Source organism: Hippopotamus amphibius, chromosome 2 (assembly GCF_030028045.1).
Source record: "Hippopotamus amphibius kiboko isolate mHipAmp2 chromosome 2, mHipAmp2.hap2, whole genome shotgun sequence".
Classification (NCBI taxonomy): Eukaryota; Metazoa; Chordata; class Mammalia; order Artiodactyla; family Hippopotamidae; genus Hippopotamus; species Hippopotamus amphibius.
In genome coordinates, this window is record NC_080187.1 from 210174582 (window position 1) to 210195474 (window position 20893).

At 37.1% G+C, this 20893-nt stretch overlaps 1 protein-coding gene across 3 annotated transcripts in view; it reads left to right on the plus strand.

Moving 5' to 3' along the window:
- GLCE (glucuronic acid epimerase) overlaps positions 1 to 20893 on the plus strand; it is a 125838-nt gene that overhangs the window by 51037 nt on the left and 53908 nt on the right. Inside the window, exon 2 of one of the 3 annotated variants that reach the window (XM_057723061.1) lies at positions 1706 to 1831. The exons of the other annotated variants lie outside the window; for them this stretch is intronic. The gene's annotated coding sequence lies outside the window, so the exon portion shown is untranslated. The remainder of the gene's footprint in view (positions 1 to 1705; positions 1832 to 20893) is intronic. 3 annotated transcript variants of the gene reach the window in all.

A 20893-nucleotide genomic window follows, 5' to 3' on the forward strand; every position in this document is an offset into this window, starting at 1 on the left:
AAAATCGTTTTATATTTATGAGGCCAGGAATGCTATTTAAGAAAATCAGAATACGTGCAGTATATAATTTAATGGGAATTCAAGAAATAGTCTAATAGCAGGCTACATTTGGAGATAATTCAAGCTTCCCAGTCATTGTCAACACATATGTCATTTTATGACCTGGATAGACATAATGATATATCAAAATCTGTGGGATTAAAGTATAGCTAAATTTGAAACCTACTGTAAAACAATCTTTCCTTACTTTTTTTTTATTCCTAATAAATTGGAATAAATATCAGATCAGGGATTTTGATTTTTTTTTTTTGCGTGGTTTAAATGTCAGGCAGTTTAATCTTTAGAAGAGAACTAAGGAATCTCATCCTAGAGTCATAACATAACGTTAGATATTAGAAATGACTTTTCCAACCTTAACTTTTTACTGATGAGGAAATGGCTGCCCAGTAATGTGCCCAGACTCGCTGGTAGTAGAGCCACTACCAGGTCCCAGGCCCACTGATTCCATTCAGCACATTGCTATCCCGCCACTTTGCCGGTAATAAACCACACTGGGACCACTCACGGGAGCTTTAGAAATACTTATGCCTGTCCCATCCTCATACATTTTGAGTTAATTGGTATGAGGTGGAACTTGGTCATTGCGATTTTTAAAAGCTCCAAGTTTGGGAACTGTTCCATAAGGAATTAGTGGGCTTAAGGACTTGGAACCAGAGTGAAGTCAATAGTATAGACTTCCATCCATTCTGATTCCTTAATCATATATTTGGCTAGGTTTTATCTGGGCAGTAAGAGAAGTCTTTACATTCAGAAATAGCAAAGTGTTCTGCTAAACGAAGGCTTTCTTAATAAAGCTGGTTTTTTTCTACTCACTAGTGTATATTTTGTAATGAGATAGCCTGTGACAAAATTCTTCTTAATCATAAAATAGGAGAACAGTTTTTTTGACACTGATCAGGCAAGGAGAAAGTCTTCTGCCATCTGTGTTGTTGCATGCTCTGCTGTTGTTTTAACTAGATAAAATTCTAATTACTGTTAAGCAGATTGTTTATGAGATTGTTTTTAATATTTTGGAGCAAGTGTGTAAATATCAAAAGGCAAAGAAATGGTTCCACTTTGAAAAACAAAAGACTTTTCCTTTGAGAGTAAGTTAGTCAGGATTTGACACACTGGGTAATTTAATAACACATTTCTGTGTATGTCCTTCATATTGCATGTTGTTAGGAATGTGAAATTTGCCATTTGGTTATAACCATTTTGCGGGGTTATCATGTACTCTTTGGTACAATGCTGACCAAATAGGTAATACTAATTCATGCTGGGTAAATGACATTTGTTTCAAGATATCCCTTTTTTTAAACAAGATCTTTCCTTCATAATGACAGGTATGAGAATGTGGAGTAGAAGAGTTAAGAACAGAAAATTGTGAGCAGATTGAAATATCTTTTATTGAAGTTGTGTCAGGGTGATGGCAAGAGGCTGTATATTTGGGTTGCTAGAGCAGAGGTTAAAGGGGATATATTAGTTTTCTATCACTACCATAGCGAATCACTACAAATTTAGTGGTTTAAGCAACAGAAATGTATTATCTTATAGTTCTGTAGGTCATTAGGACAACATTGGGATCCCACTGGGCTAAAATAAAGATTTCAGCAGGGCAGTGTTCCTTTCTGGAGGCTGTAAGGCACGTTTCTTTTCCTTGCAGTTGTGGGGTTTACATCCCAGTTGCGTTGCTGGCTGTCAGATGAGAACCCTTTCCAGCTCCTAAAGACCACCCTCATTCCTTGGCTTGTGGCCTGCCTTCCACCACTTTCAAAGCCAGCAACAGCAGGTCAAGTTTCTTTCATACTTCCAGTATCTCCTCCTCCTTCTTCAGTTGCATCTCTCTGACCCACCTTCTGTCTTCAACTTCAAAGGACTCATGTGATTAGATTAGGCCCATTTGGATAATCCAGGATAATCTCCCCATCTCAGTGTTCTTAACTTTACAATTAAACTGGAAGTCCCTTTTGCCAAGTAAGGAAAGCTTGGTTGGGAGTGGGAGAGGAAAGGGCAAAGACATCTTTGGAGGGACATTATTCTGCCTTTCAGAAGGGGCTAGGTCACTGAAGTCAAGGAAGCCAAGTAGCGGTGTTGACATAGCTGTTGAAAGTCTTCATTTATACAAAAAATAATTTTTGAATTACTTGTGCTAGACATTGCAGTAGGCACTGAGCTTATTGTGGTGAATGGACAAGACATGACACAGTCCCTGCCCTCATGTATATAACAGTATAGCAGTATACTTACAAAAACAAGCAAAATAGATATAGCAGTGCTTTATAAAGGATTCTTCACATATTTCATAGTTACATAAATTCTTTGAAAGCAGGTACTAGTGTTCCTTGTTTTGGCTCTTTCCTCACCCTACCACTACAATAGCGCTTTATATGCTGGATGCTCAACAGATATTGTTCACAAAGACTTTCTTTGTTTTTCCTTTGCTTTTTTAAGAACATGACTTGTCTCTCTTTTCTGCTATTTTCTGCTCCAAAAGAAGAGAGGAATTTTGAGTTCAGCAATCCAGACTCAAATGATAATGTAAGATTTGATCAGATACCTACTGAAGAATTTTTCTTTAAAGGCATTAAGAATTATCATGTACTCCATTTTCCTTTTCTTAGTAAAAACACTAAAGTGCTAAGGGCAGCTTTACAAATGTTATCATTGTATTAAAAGGCAAACTTTTGCTTTCTTCCCCCTGGATTCAATAGCCAGGAGGTAGTTATTTACCCTGTTTTTAAAAAAATCAGCAGTTGCTTTAAACCAGTGTTCATCAATAGATAGTGAGGAGTTGACAATGCAGAAGCACATTAAACTTTTCACTGTGGCTTTTATGTGGATGGGTAGACTTTAAAAATAATGAAAAAGATGTACTGTCTGTTGATTACTACTTTTAGAGCTCTCTTCCCTCATGTTCAGTTCCCTGTTGTGCTCCCACTGTGTGCTGGGTTTCAGTTTACTCTTTATGGAAACCATAGGATTCTTATCAGTTGTTCAGACAGTTATTTTTTATTTTTTCAGTGATGGTCAAGGTTACAATTCTGTATTATGTAGTTTTCTGAAGTAGCAGAGGGGGACTTTAGTAATAATGATGGGTTCGAGTAGGTGTAGGTATGTGAGGTTTATAGATAATATACCCAGGCATTAATTTCAGAGGTGACCATCACAGAACTTTTTATCAGAACTATTGGTGAGTGGCTAAAAATATATTTGTTACACAAGTTTGAGCCACAAAGTGTCAATATCACATGGAAGTCTCTTAAGATACTTTCTTAATTGCAATACATACCAAGCTCTCTATCCAGAATTCCTTCATAGTTCTTGGCAGTTTAACCTTATTTATGGATAATTTCTTATCAACATGACTCTCCAAGCAAATAGCCTAAACATATTTATACAAGATTTCATTTCTTTTTTTTAAATTAATTAATTAATTAATTTTTTTATTGGCTGTGTTGGGTCTTTTTTGCTGTGCGTGGGCTTTCTTTTTAGTTGCGGTGAGTAGGGGGCTACTCTTCGTTGTGGTGCGCGGGCTCCTCATTGCCGTGGCTTCTCTTGTTGTGGAGCATGGGCTCTAGGCACATGGACTTCAGTAGTTGCAGCACATGGGCTCAATAGTTGTGGCTCACGGGCTCTAAAGTGCAGGCTCAGTAGTTGTGGTGCAGGGGCTTAGTTGCTCCGCGGCACGTGGGATCTTCCTGGAGCAGGGCTCGCTGTGTCCCCTGCATTGGCAGGCGGAATCTCAACCACTGTGCCACCTAGGAAGCCTAAGATTTCATTTCTGATCAAAGAAATTTTGGAGTAGTGGATGAAAAATTCATTTGATTTGCCTATATAAAGATGGCTATTGTCATATTACATTTGGGTGATATTAACTTGGGTAAAAGAAGATGATAGCTAGTTTTATTTTATTGAGGTGGTGAAATGTACTGTAATTTTTAAAGATTTAATGTACTAGATAATGTTGATTTCTGTAGACTTTTTTATTTTGATGCCTCAGTATCTAGAAATGTGTATCCTGTTGGAGTTATTTAATTCATATGTAAAAATTCTTATTAAATGGAGACTTTTGAAGAAAGCTGCAAGTATAACAGTGAATCATGCAATAATAAAAATGACTGGGGTTCTCTTGATTCTTTTACAAAGAGAGGGAAAAAAGTCCTCCGTGGTTTTTGACATCAAAATTTATAGGAATGACTTAAATATACGCAATGCCATGAGAGACAGATGAAATTTACTGACTTACCATAAGTAAATTGCAATGCAACAGCTTTTGACAGGTCCATTGCATCTTTAGAAGTCAGATTTGAATTATTAAAGTAGCCTTTGTTGAGTACATTGAACATCTACTGAGAAGATTACATGGAGGAATAAGCATACAGATTTACAGTAGGCATTGTTTTAGCAGATGTCAAAACTTAACTGGCCTTACCTGAACCATTATAGTGACTACACACAGATGGCTTCAGTTAGAAAGGGTATGGTTCCAGGTGTAAGTCATATATTTTTCCAAATGTGTTTCAGTGGAAAATAAAACTAAATTCTTAAAGCAGGCCATTTCTCTTCTAGTTTAATGTAATATTAGAAAAACAAAGGCCTTAAGGCAAAAACTGTTCCTCATAGAGGTTTTTATTTTCCATTTGACATTAGTGTGATTGCAGATTGGCTTTTTTAAAAATCTCTGATTCTTTTCAATAAAGTAGAGCAATGTGAAATTGTTGCTAAATTTATTAGCACAACTGAGAACAATGATATCCTTAAAAACAAGTAATCGTTTCATTAAATACAAGTAGTTGGCTAAATATAATTTTTTTAAAATAACACCTAAAATGAACTTAGGAATCAAATAGATTAAATAGTATAATAAAGATGTTCAAGAGAGGCAGTACCTTTGTACTTAGATTTTTTAATTTAAATTCCTGTAGTATATGGATTTGAATGTTTGTGCCATGTGTATGTAATGGAAGTTTATAGTACTGCTGTATTAGTTGATATAAGACAAACTCTTGCAGAAGAGTAGGATTAATTATGAAATATTATGTTATCTGATTTATACCCTTCACTTTATTCTACTTCCTCAAATAAAACATTTTTTTCCCTGACAGTAAAGGTGGAAACAAATGATTGTTTGACCTTTTCATTTCTAGAATGCTCTCTATGCAACTGAAGTAGAACTAATCACATTTTTTCCCTCTGGAAATTCTCTGACTATAAATCAGTATTCTTAAAAAAAAAAAAACACTTTAATGAAAGTTTTTTATGATGCCATTAAGTAGATGTCAGGATTTACTCTTCAGTTAGGTGGGATTATGATTGTTAGCAGATTAGACTCCTCTGCAGGTGGACTGCCTAGAGTAACCAACATTTAGGCTGTTGCTCCCCCAGTGATTCTACATGTCAGGACTGAGCTGAGAAATTTGTCACTTGCTATCTTAAAAGTAGCCAGAATAGGTGTCTAGAGCCCATGTTCCGCAACAAGAGAAGCCACCACAGTGAGGAGTCAGCTCACTGCAGCTAGAGAAAGCCCGTGTGCAGCAACAAAGACCCAACACAGCCAATAAATAAATATAAATAAATTTATTTAAAAAAATAGAAGAGAAAGATGGCAGTGAAGTAGAAGGATGTGGAATGCATCCCTCTCCACAGATGCATCAGGAACACATTCAAAGATGCAATAATTCCCACAGAGAATCAGCTGAACACCAGCAGATGACCTTGGACACCAGAAAGGACTGGAAAGATCCAGGCATAACTGGGTAGGACAGAGGGGGAAAAGAAGGAGAAAGAGGAGGAGAAGGAAAGGGACAGGTCCCACACCCTGAGGTGGGGGGATCTGAAACAGAGGGGAGATTGCTGAATTCGGGGAAATGTCCCTTATCTAACGGGGAAACCCCTTCTCCAATGGGGAATTTCCCTGGCTTAGAAGGAAGGCATTTGGGACTGTTCAAAGAGGGTGAAGCGGCTGATCTGTGGCAGATGGGAAAGAGTGAGAAACACACGGAGGGTCTGCACCATGGCTCAGTGTATCCAGACTGAGACGTTGGTTCACAGCTGAACAGGGGGTCTGGGAGCTGGAACGTGGGAACTGGAGAACTGGTTCAGGGTGAGAAACTGTTGGCAGTGGGGAGGTGGACTGAGAGGACAGGAGGGAAGAAATCCACAGTGGAGAATGCCTACCGCGGAAAGCTGGGCGGCCATGGTGACAGCTCGATACTGCTGACTCACAAGCAGCGGGGGAGGAACCACAGGTGTAGCCTCTCTCTCAGCGCCTGCGACAGACAAAGGAAGGACCCTTCTGGGCCTGGCTAACGCAGTCCGGGATAACAAAGGCCCCCGGGCAGGGCTGGGCTAGAGTGCCTGCAGCTGAGAGCCAAAAGCCCACAGAGTGGCCCAGCTCTGCAGACATTCTGTTTACACCTGAGCCACCAGCGTCCCTCTGCAACAGGCACCACTACGGCCGACTGAGCTGCTGTGACCCAGGCAGGGTGCCCTGGTGGAGTCATAGCAGAGGGGAGGAGCCATGGTTGTAGTCGCTCTTTTGGCTTGAGCTGCCGGTGTCCCTCTGCAACAGGCACCACCCAAGGCGCTGCAACCCAGTCAGGGCGCCACTGCTCACTCACTCCCAGGCGAGGGAGCTACTATTGTACCTTCTCTCTCCCCACACACCGGCGCTTACAGATGAACAATAAAGGAAGCTCTGCTGGTCACAGAGTAATACAAAAAGGCCAAGGTGGGTAGAAGGACACTTACAGCTGGGATCCCAAGGAAACAGAAATATTATTATTAATTATATCGATCTGGTCCATTCTGGGGTCAGTTCTAGCTTTTTTTTTTTTTTTTTTTTTTTATTAACTATGATCTTAATCCTAAGGGATCTACACAATTTATAACATATTTTTTAATTCTATTTTTTATTCTATTTTTATTTTTAGCCTTTTTATATATTTCTATTTCTAGCTGTTTTTGTAGTGCTGACTGTATCTCTCCTACCTTCTTTTCATCTCTTTTATACATTTCTATTTTATTCTTTTCATATTTCCAGTCACACTATGCTCTTCTGTTGCCCTGTCTTCTATCCTTTTTTAGTTTCTTTTATCTTAATATACTTATAAGCAGTATTATCGCTCAGCTCTGTTTCCTTGCTTTATTCTCCAAATGACACACTGCTTTGGTTTTTATTATTAGGTTTGGTCTTTATCTTAGTTCTAAGTATAATTGTCTGATTTCGTTCTGAGAATCTTCAGTCTGTCTAGTGGTACTCTTGCTCTTTATTATATGTGATCCTAGCTCTCAAAATCACCCTGGATTTGTGTTTGTGTGTGTGTGGTTTTTTTTTGTTGTTGTTGGGGGGGGGTTGTTTTTGTTTTTTGGGGGGTTTTGAATTTCTGTTGGTTTTCTCTTTGATTGTCTGATTGCATACTGGGGTTCTTCTGTCAAGTCTTTTTAGTGCCTTATGTTCTATTGGATTCAGTACTTGTGTGTCTTATACATTTATGTGTTTTCTTGATTTAGTATTTGTGTGACTGAACACTGTGCCTTTAGTCTGGGACTTGGATAGTCTTCTTTAAACCCCTTTATTGCCAGGGCAAGCAACCTCTGCAGTCTGGACTACTCCATCAGAAGTCAAGTAGGGGGCTCTGGGGAGGGAGCACTGAATCCAGGATGCTAGACTACTAGGGAGTCCTCAGACACAGGGAAGATTAACTGCAGAGAACTCTCATGGAGCCCTGTATCAGAGTCTAAGACCTGGCAACTGCCAGTGCTGGACACCTCACACCAAACTACAAACAAGACAGGAACACAAACCCACCCATCAGCACACAGAATACCTATAGCCATATTAACTTCACAGATACCCTGAAACACACCACCTGACACGGCCCTGCTCATCAGAGAGAAAAGACACAGAGCCACACACTGGAAAGCAGACACCAGAACCCCCAGCAGGAAGCCTACTCAAGACACTGAACAAACCCCACTGCAGGGGGCAGAGGGCAGAAACAAGAGGAATTACTACTAGGCAGCATAGGGAAAGGAGACAGCAAATCCTATAAATTAGACAAAATGAGAAAACAAAGAAACCATGCAGGCAAACCCCACAAGACCAAATAAATGAAGAGGAAATAAGAAAATTGTCTGAAAAAGAATTGAGAGTAACAATAGTATAGATGATTCAAAATCTCGACAACAAAATAGAGAAAATACAAGAAACAGTTAATAAGGACTCAGAAGAACTAAAGAGCAAACAAATAGTAATGGACAACAAAATAACCAAAATTAAAAATACTCTAGATGGTATAAACAGCAGCATAACGGAGGCAGAAGAACGAATAAGTGAGTTGGAAGATAGAATGGGGGAAATAACTGCCACAGAGCAGGAAAGAGAAAAAAGAATAAAAAGAATGGAAGACAGTCTCACAGACTTTGGTGACAACATTAAGCGCACCGACATTTGAATCATAGGCATCCCAGAGAAGGAGAAAAAAAGAAAGGGTCTGAGAGAATATTTGAAGAGGTTATAGTGGAAAACTTCCCCAGCATGGGAAAGGAAGTAATTAATCAAGTCCAAGAAGTGCAGAGAGTCCCATACAGAATAAACCCAAGGAGAAATACACCAAGGCACATATTAATCAAACTAATGAAAATTAAACACAAAGAAAAAATATTAAAAGCAGCAAGAGAAAAGCAACAAATAACACACAAGGGAAAACCCATAAAGATAACAGCCAAGGAAGGACACTACATAGTGATCAAGGGATCAATCCAAGAAGAACATATAACAGTTGTAAATATCTATGCACCTAACATAGGAGCATGTCAATACATAAGGCAAATGCTAACAGCCATAAAAGGAGAAATCAGCAGTAACACAATAATAGTAGGAGACTTTAACACCCCACTTACATCAATGGACAGATCATCCAAACAGAAAATAAATAGGGATACACAAGCTTTAAATGATACGTTAGACCATCTCAACTTAATTGATATTTATAGGATATTCCATCCAAAAACTACAGAATACACTTTCTTCTCAAGTGCACACGGAACATGCTCCAGGATAGATCACATCTTGGGTCACAAACCAAGCCTTGGTAAATTTGAGAAAATTGAAATCATACCAAGTGTCTTCTCTGACCACAATGCCATGAGACTAGATATCAATTACAGGAAAAAAACTGTAAAAAATACAAACACATGGAGGCTAAACAATGCATTATTAAACAACCAAGAAATCACTAAAGAAATCAAAGAGGAAATAAAAAAAATCTAGAAACAAATGACAATGAAAACACAACCACCCAAAACCTATGGGACGCAGCAAAAGCAGTTCTAAGAGGGAAATTTATAGCAGTATAGTCCCACCTTAAGAAACAAGAAAAATATCAAATAAACAACCTAACCTTACACCTAAAACAATTAGAGAAAGAAGAACAAAGAAACCCCAAAGTGAGCAGAAGGAAAGAAATCATAAAGATCAGATCAGAAATAAATGAAAAAGAAAGAAAGGAAACAATAGCAAAGATCAATGAAACTAAAAGCTGGTTCTTTGAGAAGATAAACAAAATTGATAAACCATTAGCCAGACTCATCAGGAAAAAAAGGGAGAAGACGCAAATTAACAGAATTAGAAATGCAAAAGGAGAAGTAACAACTGACACTGCAGAAATACAAAAGATCATGAGAGACTACTACAAGCAACTATATGCCAATAAATGGGATAACCTGGAAGAAATGGATAAATTCTTAGAAAAGTACAATCTTCCAAGACTGAACCAGGAAGAAATAGAAAATATGACCAGAACAATCACAACCACTGAAATTGAAGCTGTGATTAAAAATCTCCCAACAGACAAAAGCCCAGGGCCAGATGGATTCACAAGTGAATTCTATCAAACATTTAGACAAGAGCTAACACCTATCCTTCTCAAACTTTTCCAAAATACAGCAGAAGGAGGAACACTCCTAAACTCATTCTACAAGGCCACCATCACCCTGATAGCAAAACCAGGCAAAGATGTCACAAAAAAAGAACATTACAGGCCAATATCACTGATGAATATAGATACAAAAATCCTCAACAAAATACTAGCAAACAGAATCCAACAGCACATTAAAAAAATCATATACCATGATCAAGTGGGGTTTATCCCTGGGATGCAAGGATTCTTCAGTATATGCAAATCCATCAATGTAATACATCATATCAACAAATTGAAGGATAAAAACCATATGATCATCTCAATAGATGCAGAAAAAGCTTTTGACAAAATTCAACATCCATTTATGATAAAAACTCTCCAGAAAATGGGCATAGAAGGAAATTACCTCAACATAATAAAAGCCATATATGAGAAACCAAAAGCCAACATTGTTCTCAATGGGGAAAAACTGAAAGAATTCCCTCTTAAGAACAGGAACAAGACAAGGGTGCCCACTCTCACCATTATTATTCAACATAGTTTTGGAAGTTTTAGCCACAGCAATCAGAGAAGAAAAAGAAATAAAAGGAATCCAAATTGGAAAAGAAGAAGTAAAATTGTCACTCTTTGCAGATGACATGATATTATACATAGAAAACCCCAAAGACTCTACCAGAAAACTGCTAGCACTAATTGATGAGTTTAATAAAGTAGCAGGATACAAAATTAATGCACAGAAATCTCTTGCATTCCTATACACTAACAACGGAAGAACAGAAAGAGAAATTAAGGAAACTCTCCCATTCACCATTGCAACAAAAAGAATAAAATATCTAGTAATAAACCTGCCTAAGGAGGCAAAAGACCTGTATGCAGAAAACTTTGACACTGATGAAAGAAATCAAAGATGATACAAACAGATGGAGGGACATACCATGTTCTTGGATTGGAAGAATCAACATAGTGAAAATGACTGTACTACCCAAAGCAATTTACAGATTCAATGCAATCCCTATCAAGTTACCAACGGCATTTTTCACAGAACTAGAGCAAGAAATCTTACGATTTGTATGGAAATGCAGAAGACCCTGAATAGCCAAAGCAATCTTGAGAAGGAAAGACGGAGTTGGTGGAATTAGGCTCCCTGACTTCAGACTATACTGCAAGGCCTGTGTGATCAAGACAGTATGGTACTGGCACAAAAATAGAAAGGTGGATCAATGGAACAGAATAGAGAACCCAGAGGTAAACCCAAGCACATATGGGTACCTTCTCTTTGACAAAGGAGGCAAGAATATACAATGGAAAAAAAGACAGCCTCTTCAATAAGTGGTACTGGGAAAACTGGACAGCTACAGATAAAAGAATGATATTAGAACACTTCTTAACACAAAAATAAACTCCAAATGGATTAAAGACCTACATGTAAGGCCAGACACTATAAAACTCCTAGAGGAAAACATAGGCAGAACACTCTAGGACATACATCAAAGCAAGATCCTTTTTGACCCACCTCCTAGAATCATGGAAATAAAATCAAGAATAAACAAATGGGACCTAATGAGACTTAAAAGGTTTTGCACAGCGAAAGAAACCATAAACAAGACAAGAAGACAACCCTCAGAATGGGAGAAAATACTTGCCAACGAAGCAACAGACAAAGGATTAATCTCTAAAATATATAAGCAGCTCGTGTACCTTAATAGCAAAAAAGCAAATAACCCAATCCACAAATGGGCGGAAGACCTAAATAGACATTTCTCCAAAGAAGATGTACAGATAGCCAACAAACACATGAAAAGATGTTCAGCATCACTAATCATTAGTGAAATGCAAATCAAAGCCACAATGAGGTATCACCTCACACCGGTCAGAATGGCCGTCATCAAAAAATCTGGAAACAATAAATGTTGGAGAGGGTATGGAGAAAAGGGAACTCTCCTGCACTGTTGGTGGAACTGTAAGTTGGTACAGCCACTATGGAAAACAGTTTGGAGGTTCCTTAAAAAACTACAAATAGAACTACCATGTGATCCAGTAATCCCACTACTGGGCATATATACCCAGAGAAAACCATAATTCAAAATAAACATGTACCTTAATGTTCATTACAGCACTATTTACTATAGCCCGGCCATGGAAGCAACCTAAATACCCATCAACAGATGAATGGATAAAGAAGTTGTGGCACATATATACAGTGGAATATTAACTCAGCCATAAAAAGGAATGAAATTGAGCTATATGTAATGAGGTGGATAGACCTAGAGTCTGTCATACAGAGTGAAGTAAGCTAGAAAGAGAAAAACAAATACAGTATGCTAACTCATATATATGGAATCTAAAAAGAAAAAAGGTACTGATGAACCCAGTGGCAGGGCGAGAATAAGAATGCAGATGCAGAGAATGGACTGGAGGACATGGGGTTGGGGGGGCGGGGGGCAAAGGGGAAGCTGGGACGAAGTGAGAGAGTACCATATACACTACCAACTGTAAAATAGCGGTGGGAAGTTGCTGTACAGCAAAGGGAGATCAACTCGATGATGGGTGATGCCTTAGAGGGCCAGGACAGGGATGGTGGGAGGGAGTTGGGGAAGGGAAGGGATATGGGGATATATGTATAAATACAGCTGATTCACTTTGGTGTACCTCAAAAGCTGGTACAAGAGTGTAAAGCAATTATATTCCAATAAAGAGCTATAAAAATAAATTAATTTAAAAAAAAAGTAGCCAGAATAAACAAGAGGATTTTTACAGACTAAAAGATCCAAACTAAATATCCTGGAAAAACTTTGATGTCTTATAAAGTTTATTTATTTAAGTATCAGAAATTAATTTTCTTAATAAACATGCAGTAAAATTGACTTCTTCTGTGTCCAGTTGATGAAAGTTAAAATGTATATAGATTTGTGTACACATCATCACAGTCAGTATCCAGACAGTTTATAAAACTCTGGTGTGCAATCCCTTTGTAATTGTACCATCCTACCCCACACATTACCCCTGGCAACCACCCTGTCATTTTAGTTTTGTCTTCTGAAAAATGTCCACTAAATGGAATCATACAGAATGTAGCCATTTGAGACTGTTAAACATGTATATACTCACCATAATGCCTTAAAATTTATGTAAGTTGTTCTGTGTATCAGTATTTCCTTCTTTGTTATTGTTGAGTGGTATTCAGTTGTGTGGATGTACCACAGTTTGTTTATCCATTCATTTTTTGAAAGACTTTGAGTTGTTTCAAGTTTTTAGCTTTTTGAGTAGAGATGTTATAAACATTGGGGTACAGGCTTTTGTGTGAATATGAGTTTTCATTTCCCTTGGGTAAATATATAGTAGTGGGACTGCTGGATCGTATGGTGAGTGTTAATATATAATTTAACTTTGTGAGAAATAGCCAAACTGTTTTCTAAGGTGGCTGTACCATTTTGTATTTTCATCAGCAATGTATGATAGTTCTAGCTGCTCTACTTGTTGGCACTTGGTATGGTTAGTCTTTTTAATTTTAGCCATTCTAATAGGTTTAGAATAATACCTGATAATAGTTTTAATTTACATTTTCCTAATAGCTAATGATTTTAAACATCTTGCCATGTGTTTTTTTGCTATACACATATTCTCTTTGGTTCAAGTCTTTTGTCCATTTTTAAAAATAATAGAAACTTTATTTTGGAATAATTTTAGACTTACAGAAAAGTTGCAAAGATAATACAGAGAGTTCCTGTATATCTCTCACCTATCTCTTCCCATGATAACATTTTACAGAAGCAAAACCAAGTGCATTTATCAAAACCAAGAAACCAACATTGGTACCTTACATTAATCAAGTTCCAAATTCTAAATTCATATTTGGCAGATTTTCCACATGTATACTTATTTTATATATTGACTTATAATCCAATACCATGTTATTTATTTTGTTGCTAATATTATTCCAGTTAACCCCCATGTTTCTTAAACTGTCCCTGTCCTTTTTTTTTTTTTTTTTTTTTGAGTGCTTTCTTGATTTGTGGTGCTGCAAGATGTTCCAGGCTCATCCTGTATTTTCTGTGCCTTACTCCTAGAATCAGTCATTTCTCTGAGTTCTGGTTTCTTATATTAGAGAAATGCATTTAGAGATGGATGTTTGGGTGCCGACTTTACTCCTTGCTATTGTCATCACTGTTTATAGGCCTTCTCAGAGGACAGAGCTACGAATTATTTATCTGTATACTAATCAATGTATCTATAGATATCTATAGTTATTTCTGTATTTATCCATCAGTATTACATAATAAGCAATATATATGTTTAAGTTCATAACAATGTCTGTGACTCTAATCCATTGCCACAGGGTTTACTGTAGCCTTCTCCCCTTTGCTTACCTGTAACTTCTCTGACAGTGAGGAACCTGGCTCCAGTCATCCATTTACTTATTTGTTCCACCCCAGTAGAGCAAGTTCAGAACTGTTAACCAGTACCTCCATGAGAAGTAAATTTACCAACTAGAGTACAGCGTTAACGTACAGGTCCTTTTGTAGTTAGCCTTCAAGTTTTTATTCAAAACACTGTTTCCCAAGGTTACTTAATGTCAGCTCATTTTTCCTTTACCTCCCTTCAGTGGGGTTGTGCCATTCATTTGTAAAACAGAATCATTTGTCACAGACTGTATTCTGTCTTGAAATTCCTCTAGCATCATAGTTGATTTTTTTAATTGCATACATTAAAATTCACTGTTTGTGATGTACAGTTCTATGGGCTTTGACAAACGCACACTACCATTACCTCAGTACCATATAGGCAATTTCATCACTCTAAATATTCATCTGTTAAAAGATTCTGGACCCAATTACAGTGTGCTTTTGTGGGTGTCTGGTGGGGGTGGGGCACTCCCCACACTAACAAGCAATTCTCAGACACCAGTTGGGTGTCCTGCAATTCAACTAAGTTTTGACACTGTCTACCTGGAGATAGTACCAGATTTCACAGGGTAAGAGCTCAGTCCTATAAGACTGCCCCCCCCCCAATTTACACACGAGTCACAAGCCCAGGTTGTCACCTGTGCTTCTGACCTACCAGCTATAGATTGGAAGTTCTAACCTCCTTATTCTTGGATTTGATTAATCTGCTAAAGTGGCTCACAGAATTCAGAGAAACACTTTACTTACTAGATTATGGGTTTATTACGAAAGGATAGAACTGAGGAACAGCCAGGAGGAAATGATGCATAGGACAAGGTATATGGAGAAAGGACATGGAGCTTCCATGCCCTCTCAGAGCATGCCACTCTCCTCAAATCTCCATATGTTTACCAAGCTGGAAGCTCTCTGAATCCCTCCTGTTGGGTTTTTATGGAGGCTTCATTAACTAAGCATGCTTGATTAAATCATTGACAGTTAGTGATTGGCTTAACTTCCAGCCCTTTTACCTTCTCCAGAGGTCAGGGGAGTGGGACTAAAAGTTCCAACCCTCTAATCACATGGGTGGTTCTCCTGGCAGCCAGCTCTCATCCTTAGGTACTTTCTGAAAGTCACCCATTAATGTAAACCCAGTTGTGGTAGATGGGGGCTTGTTATGAATAACAAGACACCCATTTCACCTTTATGCCTCTGAAGCATTTACGGGAATGAGGACAAGAGCCCAAATATTATAACAAAGGATGCTCCCATTGCTCTTATTGTTCAGGAAATTCCAAGAGTTTTACCACAGATGAAGACCAAATATATATGAGAAATATATTTTAGTCATCTGAGTGATGAACTGTGTATACTTCTTATCAATCACAGTATTGCACCTGTGCCTCCTCGTTGTAGTCAGCCATTCCCGAATTCCCCAATCCCTGACAATCCCTAATCTCTCTTCTTTTCATATAGTTTCAGCTTTTCCAGTGTGTCATATGAATGTGGGCATATAATATATAGCATTTGGATCTGACTTCTTTCAGTTAGCAAAATGCATTGATTTACCCATGTCATTGCATGAGTCAAATAATTTATTCATGCAGAGTATTCCATTTTATGGATGTACCCAGTTGGTTTATCCATTCACCTTGTTGAAATAACTTTCTAGGCCCAAGATGGAGCTGCTTCTCCCCAGGGTGTCACACCAGCAAGCTGAAACTTATCAAGTCCCCTGTAAATGTTCCGCTTGACCAGAAACAGTATATCCAGTTAGCCAGTCCCCAAACACCAAGCCAACTCTGTGCCTTTTCACCGCAAAGTTGGCTATGTGTCCCCAGCCAATCAGATATTTTCTATTTTTCTCTTCCTTGTTCTTTATTCTATAAAAGCTTCCTTCCTTCTACCCCATTTTGTAGTTCTAGGAGTAGATGGAGTCTATCTACCTCATGAAGTGTTAAAGGTTAAAGTTTGTTTGTATCACCTAAATCATTTTCTTTATTTTTTTTCTAACAACCTGTCGAAGGACGTCTTGGTTCCTTCCAGTTTTGGGTGATTATAAAGAGATTTTTGTGTGACTGTGTTTTCTATTCACCTGAATAAATATCTAGGAATTTGATTGCTAGGTTGTATGATAAGTGTGAATGTAACTTATAAGAAACTACCAAACTGTTTTTCAAAGTGGCTGTGCTGTTTTTCATTCTCAACCAGCAATGAATGACAGTTTCTGTTGCTCTGCGTCTTTGGCAGCGTTTTGCGTTGCCTGTTGTTTTTGTTGTTGTTGTTGTGTTGGATTTTAGTCACTGTAATCGGTGTGCTTTTTGCTCATATTTATTTTTATTTTTTTATAAATGTATTTTATTTATTTATTGACTGTGTTGGGTCTTCATTGCTGCACAGAGGCTTTCTCTAGTTGCTGAGAGCGGGGGCTACTCTTCATTGTGGTGCATGGGCTCCTCATTGTAGTGGCTTCTCTTGTTGTGGAGCACAGGCTCTAGGTGCATGGGCTCAATAGTTGTGGCTCATGGGCTCTAGAGCACAAGCTCAGTAGTTGTGATGCACGGGCTTAGTTGTTCCATGGCATGTGGAATCTTCCCAGAGCAGGGCTCAAACCCATGTCCCCTGCATTGGCAGGCGGATTCTTAACCACTGTGCCACCTAGGAAGTCCTTGCTCATATTTAAATTGGATTGTTTTCTTGCTGTTGAGTTTGAGAATTCTTTATGTATTCTGGATACAAGTCCTTTGTTGGATATGTAATTTGCAAAGATTATCTCCCTGTCTATAGTTTGTCTTTTATTATCTTTCTTTCAAGAGCAAACGTTTTTAATTTTGATAAAGTCTGAGTTATCACCTTCTACTTAATGGGTTTTATTTTTGTGTCATATCTAAAAACTCTTTGCCTCACCCTGGGTCACAAGGATTTTGCCCCCTCCCCTTTTTTTTAATCAAAGTTTTCTAGTTTTATATTTTACATTTAAGTTTATGATCCATTTGAGTTAATTTTTACATGAAGTGAGAGATTCAGGTCAAAGTTCATTTTTTTCTTTGCATATGGGTGCTCATTTGTTCCAACGCAATTTGCCAAAAGACTATACTTTCCTTTCTCATTGTATTGTTTTTGCACCTTTGTCAAAAATCAGTTGGCTGTGTTTATGTGGAGCTGTTTGCGGACACTAATTCTGATCATTGATCTGTGTGTCTACCCCTTTGCCAATATCACAGTCTGATAACTGTACCTAAAAGCCTTAAAATTGGATAGAATTGTTCTACCAACTTTTTTCTTGTTTCAAATTTGTTTTTTTGAAATAGTTTTGGCTACTCTAGTTCTTTGCCTTTCCATATTAATTTCATAATCAGCCTGTCTGTGACTACAAAAAATTCTGGGGTTTTGACTGGAATTGATAAACCTATAGACCAGTTTGGGAGAGAATTGACATCTTTACTATTTAGAGCTTTTCAGTCTGCGAATGTAATTCGTCTTTCTTTTTACTTATGTCTTCTTTGACTTATTTTATTAGCATTTTATAGTTTTTAGCATGTAGATCCTGTACATGTTTTATCAGATTTATATCTAAGTATTTTGTTTTTATGGAGCTATTTTGAGTGACATTATTTAGAAATTGTTGGGTTTCAAATTGTTTATTGTTTAATATATAGAAATATAATTGATGTTGACTTTCTATTTTTTGATCTTGATAAACTCACTTATTAGTTCCAAGAGGGATTTTTTTTGTTCGTGTTCCTTGGAGTTTTCTAAGTAGACAATCATGTTATTTACAAATAGGGACAGTTTTATTTCTTACTTGCCAGTTTTATCAGTCTGGAGTTATTTCTTTTTTAAATGTTTGGTAGATTTCATTAGTGAAACCATCTGGGCCTAGAGAGTTCCTTTTTTTGAAAGTCTTTAACCATAGATTCAATTTATTTAATAGTGATGGGACTATGCGGCTTATCTATATCATTGTAGGTAAGTGTTGGCAGTTTGTGGTTTCAGGGAATTGGTCCATTTAATCTAAGTTGTCAAATTTATGTGCATAGAGTTGTTCACAGTATTTCCTTATTATCCTTTAAATGTATGCAGGGTCTATTTTAAAATCTTATTTATACTGATACTGAGAATTTGTGTCTTGTCCCTCTTTGTCTTTGTCAGTTGCTTGTATTGTCTTTTCGAAGAACCAATTTTGGATTTATTGCTTTTCTGTATTGTTTTATTCTTTTCAATATCATTGATTTTCTGTTCTTTATTATTTCCTTTTTCCTACTTGCTTTTTAATTTGCTCTTCTTTTTCTAGTCTTTTAAAATGAAAGCTTAAATGATTAATTTTAGCCTTTTTTCTAATCTAGGCATTTTAGTGCTATAACTTATCCTCTAAGTACTGTTTAGCTGCATCCCACAAATTTTGCTATGTTGTTATAGTTTTTTGTTCAGTTCAAAATATTTTCTGTTTCCCCTTGAGACTTCCACTTTGACCCATGGATTACTTATAAGTGTGTTTTAAAATTTCATATTGCTTGGAGAGTGTCCTGTTATCTTTCTGTTATTAATAACTAGTCTAATTTTATTATGGTCCAGTAACATCTTTTGTATGATTTAAGTTTGCGAAGGTTTATTTTATGATCCAGTGTATTTGTTTTCTGTCACTGCTGTAACAAATTGCCATGAACAGTGGCTTAAAAAGCAGAACTGTATTATCTTTCTGTTTTGGAGGTCAGACGTTTGAGTCCAGTTTCACTGAGCTAGATTGCAGGACCACATTCCTTTCTGGAGGCTCTATGGGAGAATTTGTTTCCTTGTTCTTCCCACTTTCTAGAGGTACTCACTTTCCTTGTTTCCTAGTTCCTTTCAGCAATGGCCTCACTACCTATGGCATTATATTATAAGAATGTTTCTTTCTTGTTCTTTTTTGACTTTTACTTGGTGTGTTAGAGCTTTTACATTTAATGTAATTATTGATATATTTGGATGTATGTCAGCATTTTCTTATTTTTTTTTCCATTTGTTGCCTGTTTTTTTTGGTGCCTCTGTTTTCCCTTTCCTGCCTTCTTTCAGATTGAATTTGTTTTTTTTTGTTTGTTTGTTTGTTTCAGTGTTTCATTATAATCTGTTGAGTGTGTTTTTAACTGTATCTTTGTATAGTTTTGTGTGTGTGTATGTGGGGTTTTTTTTCCAGTGGTTTCTCTAAGGATTACAGTGTACTTAACTTTTCATAGTCTACTTGCTGTCAATATTTTACTACTTCAGCACATAGAAACTGTACCACCCTACAGGTCCCTTTACTCCCTCCTCCTTTATGTAGTAATTGTTTTATGTATTAAATTTTATTACATATATATTACAATATACAGATTCAAAGCTCCATCAGATAGTGATTATACATTTTTGCTTTCAAGTGTCAAAAGTATTTCCAAGATCTCAAGAGGATAAGATTAGTCTTTTATATTTTCTCAGATATTTAACAATTGTGTTGCTCTTCCTTCATTTCTCATGTTTCAGAGTTTCCTTATAGTGTCTTTACCAACTGTTGGAAGAACTTCCTTTAGCAGTGCTTTCAAAGCACTTCTACTATACAATCCTCGTAGTTTTCCTTCATGTCTTTATTTCATCTTCACCTCTGAAGAATATTTTTGCTGGATATAGAATTCTAGATTGACAGTTTTTTTCTTTCAGAACTTTAAAAATGTTTCATTAAGAGAAGTCCACAGTCATTTGAGCACTTTCCCCCTTATAGGTAATGTTAAATTTTTCTGGTTGCTTTCAAAATCTTGTCTTCAGTTTTCTAAAGTTTTATTAGTGTATATCTGGTCATGCATTTCTTTGTATTTATTCTGTTTTGAGGTTTGCTTCTTGAACCTATAAGGTTATGTCTAAAATTTGGTAACTGTTTTCTTAAAACATTTTATTACACCAAACTCTTCTCTCTTATTGGAATTCTAGTGTCACAAATGTTGGACCTGAGGCACTCTTTTTTTTTTTTATTTTAATTTTTATTTTATTTTTATTTCTTTCTTTTTTGGTTGCACAATGCAGCTTGTGGGATTTTAGTTCCCCGACCAGGAATTGAACCCAGGCCCTCAACAGTGAGAGCACAGTCCTGACCACTGGACTGCCAGGGAGTTCCCCTGAGGCACTCTTCATTGTTTGTTTTCAATCTTTTTCTCTCTGTTGTTCACATTGGATAATTTCTAGCCATGTATATGTCTTCTATTGCTTTTCTGAGCCTTTCTATTTTTCCATTTGCTTCAAGAATGTTTGCTCTTACCTGGGGGAACATTCTATAATAGTTGCTTTTTCTTTCCTGAGATAATTCTAGTATCTATGGGATAAGCTTGACCTTTATCATATAAACTTACTTTTGAAAATCTAAACAAAAAAAGACTTCTACTTAGAAATAAGCACTTGGCAGTTAACTGTTCACAATGCTGTCTTATTTTTAAATCAATTATTTCAGAAAATTAAAACCCCTTCCTAAAAAATAATGGACTCTCACCTCAAGAAGCTTGGCTTGGGAAGCACACACACTCATGGACACATTCAAATTTCTAATTA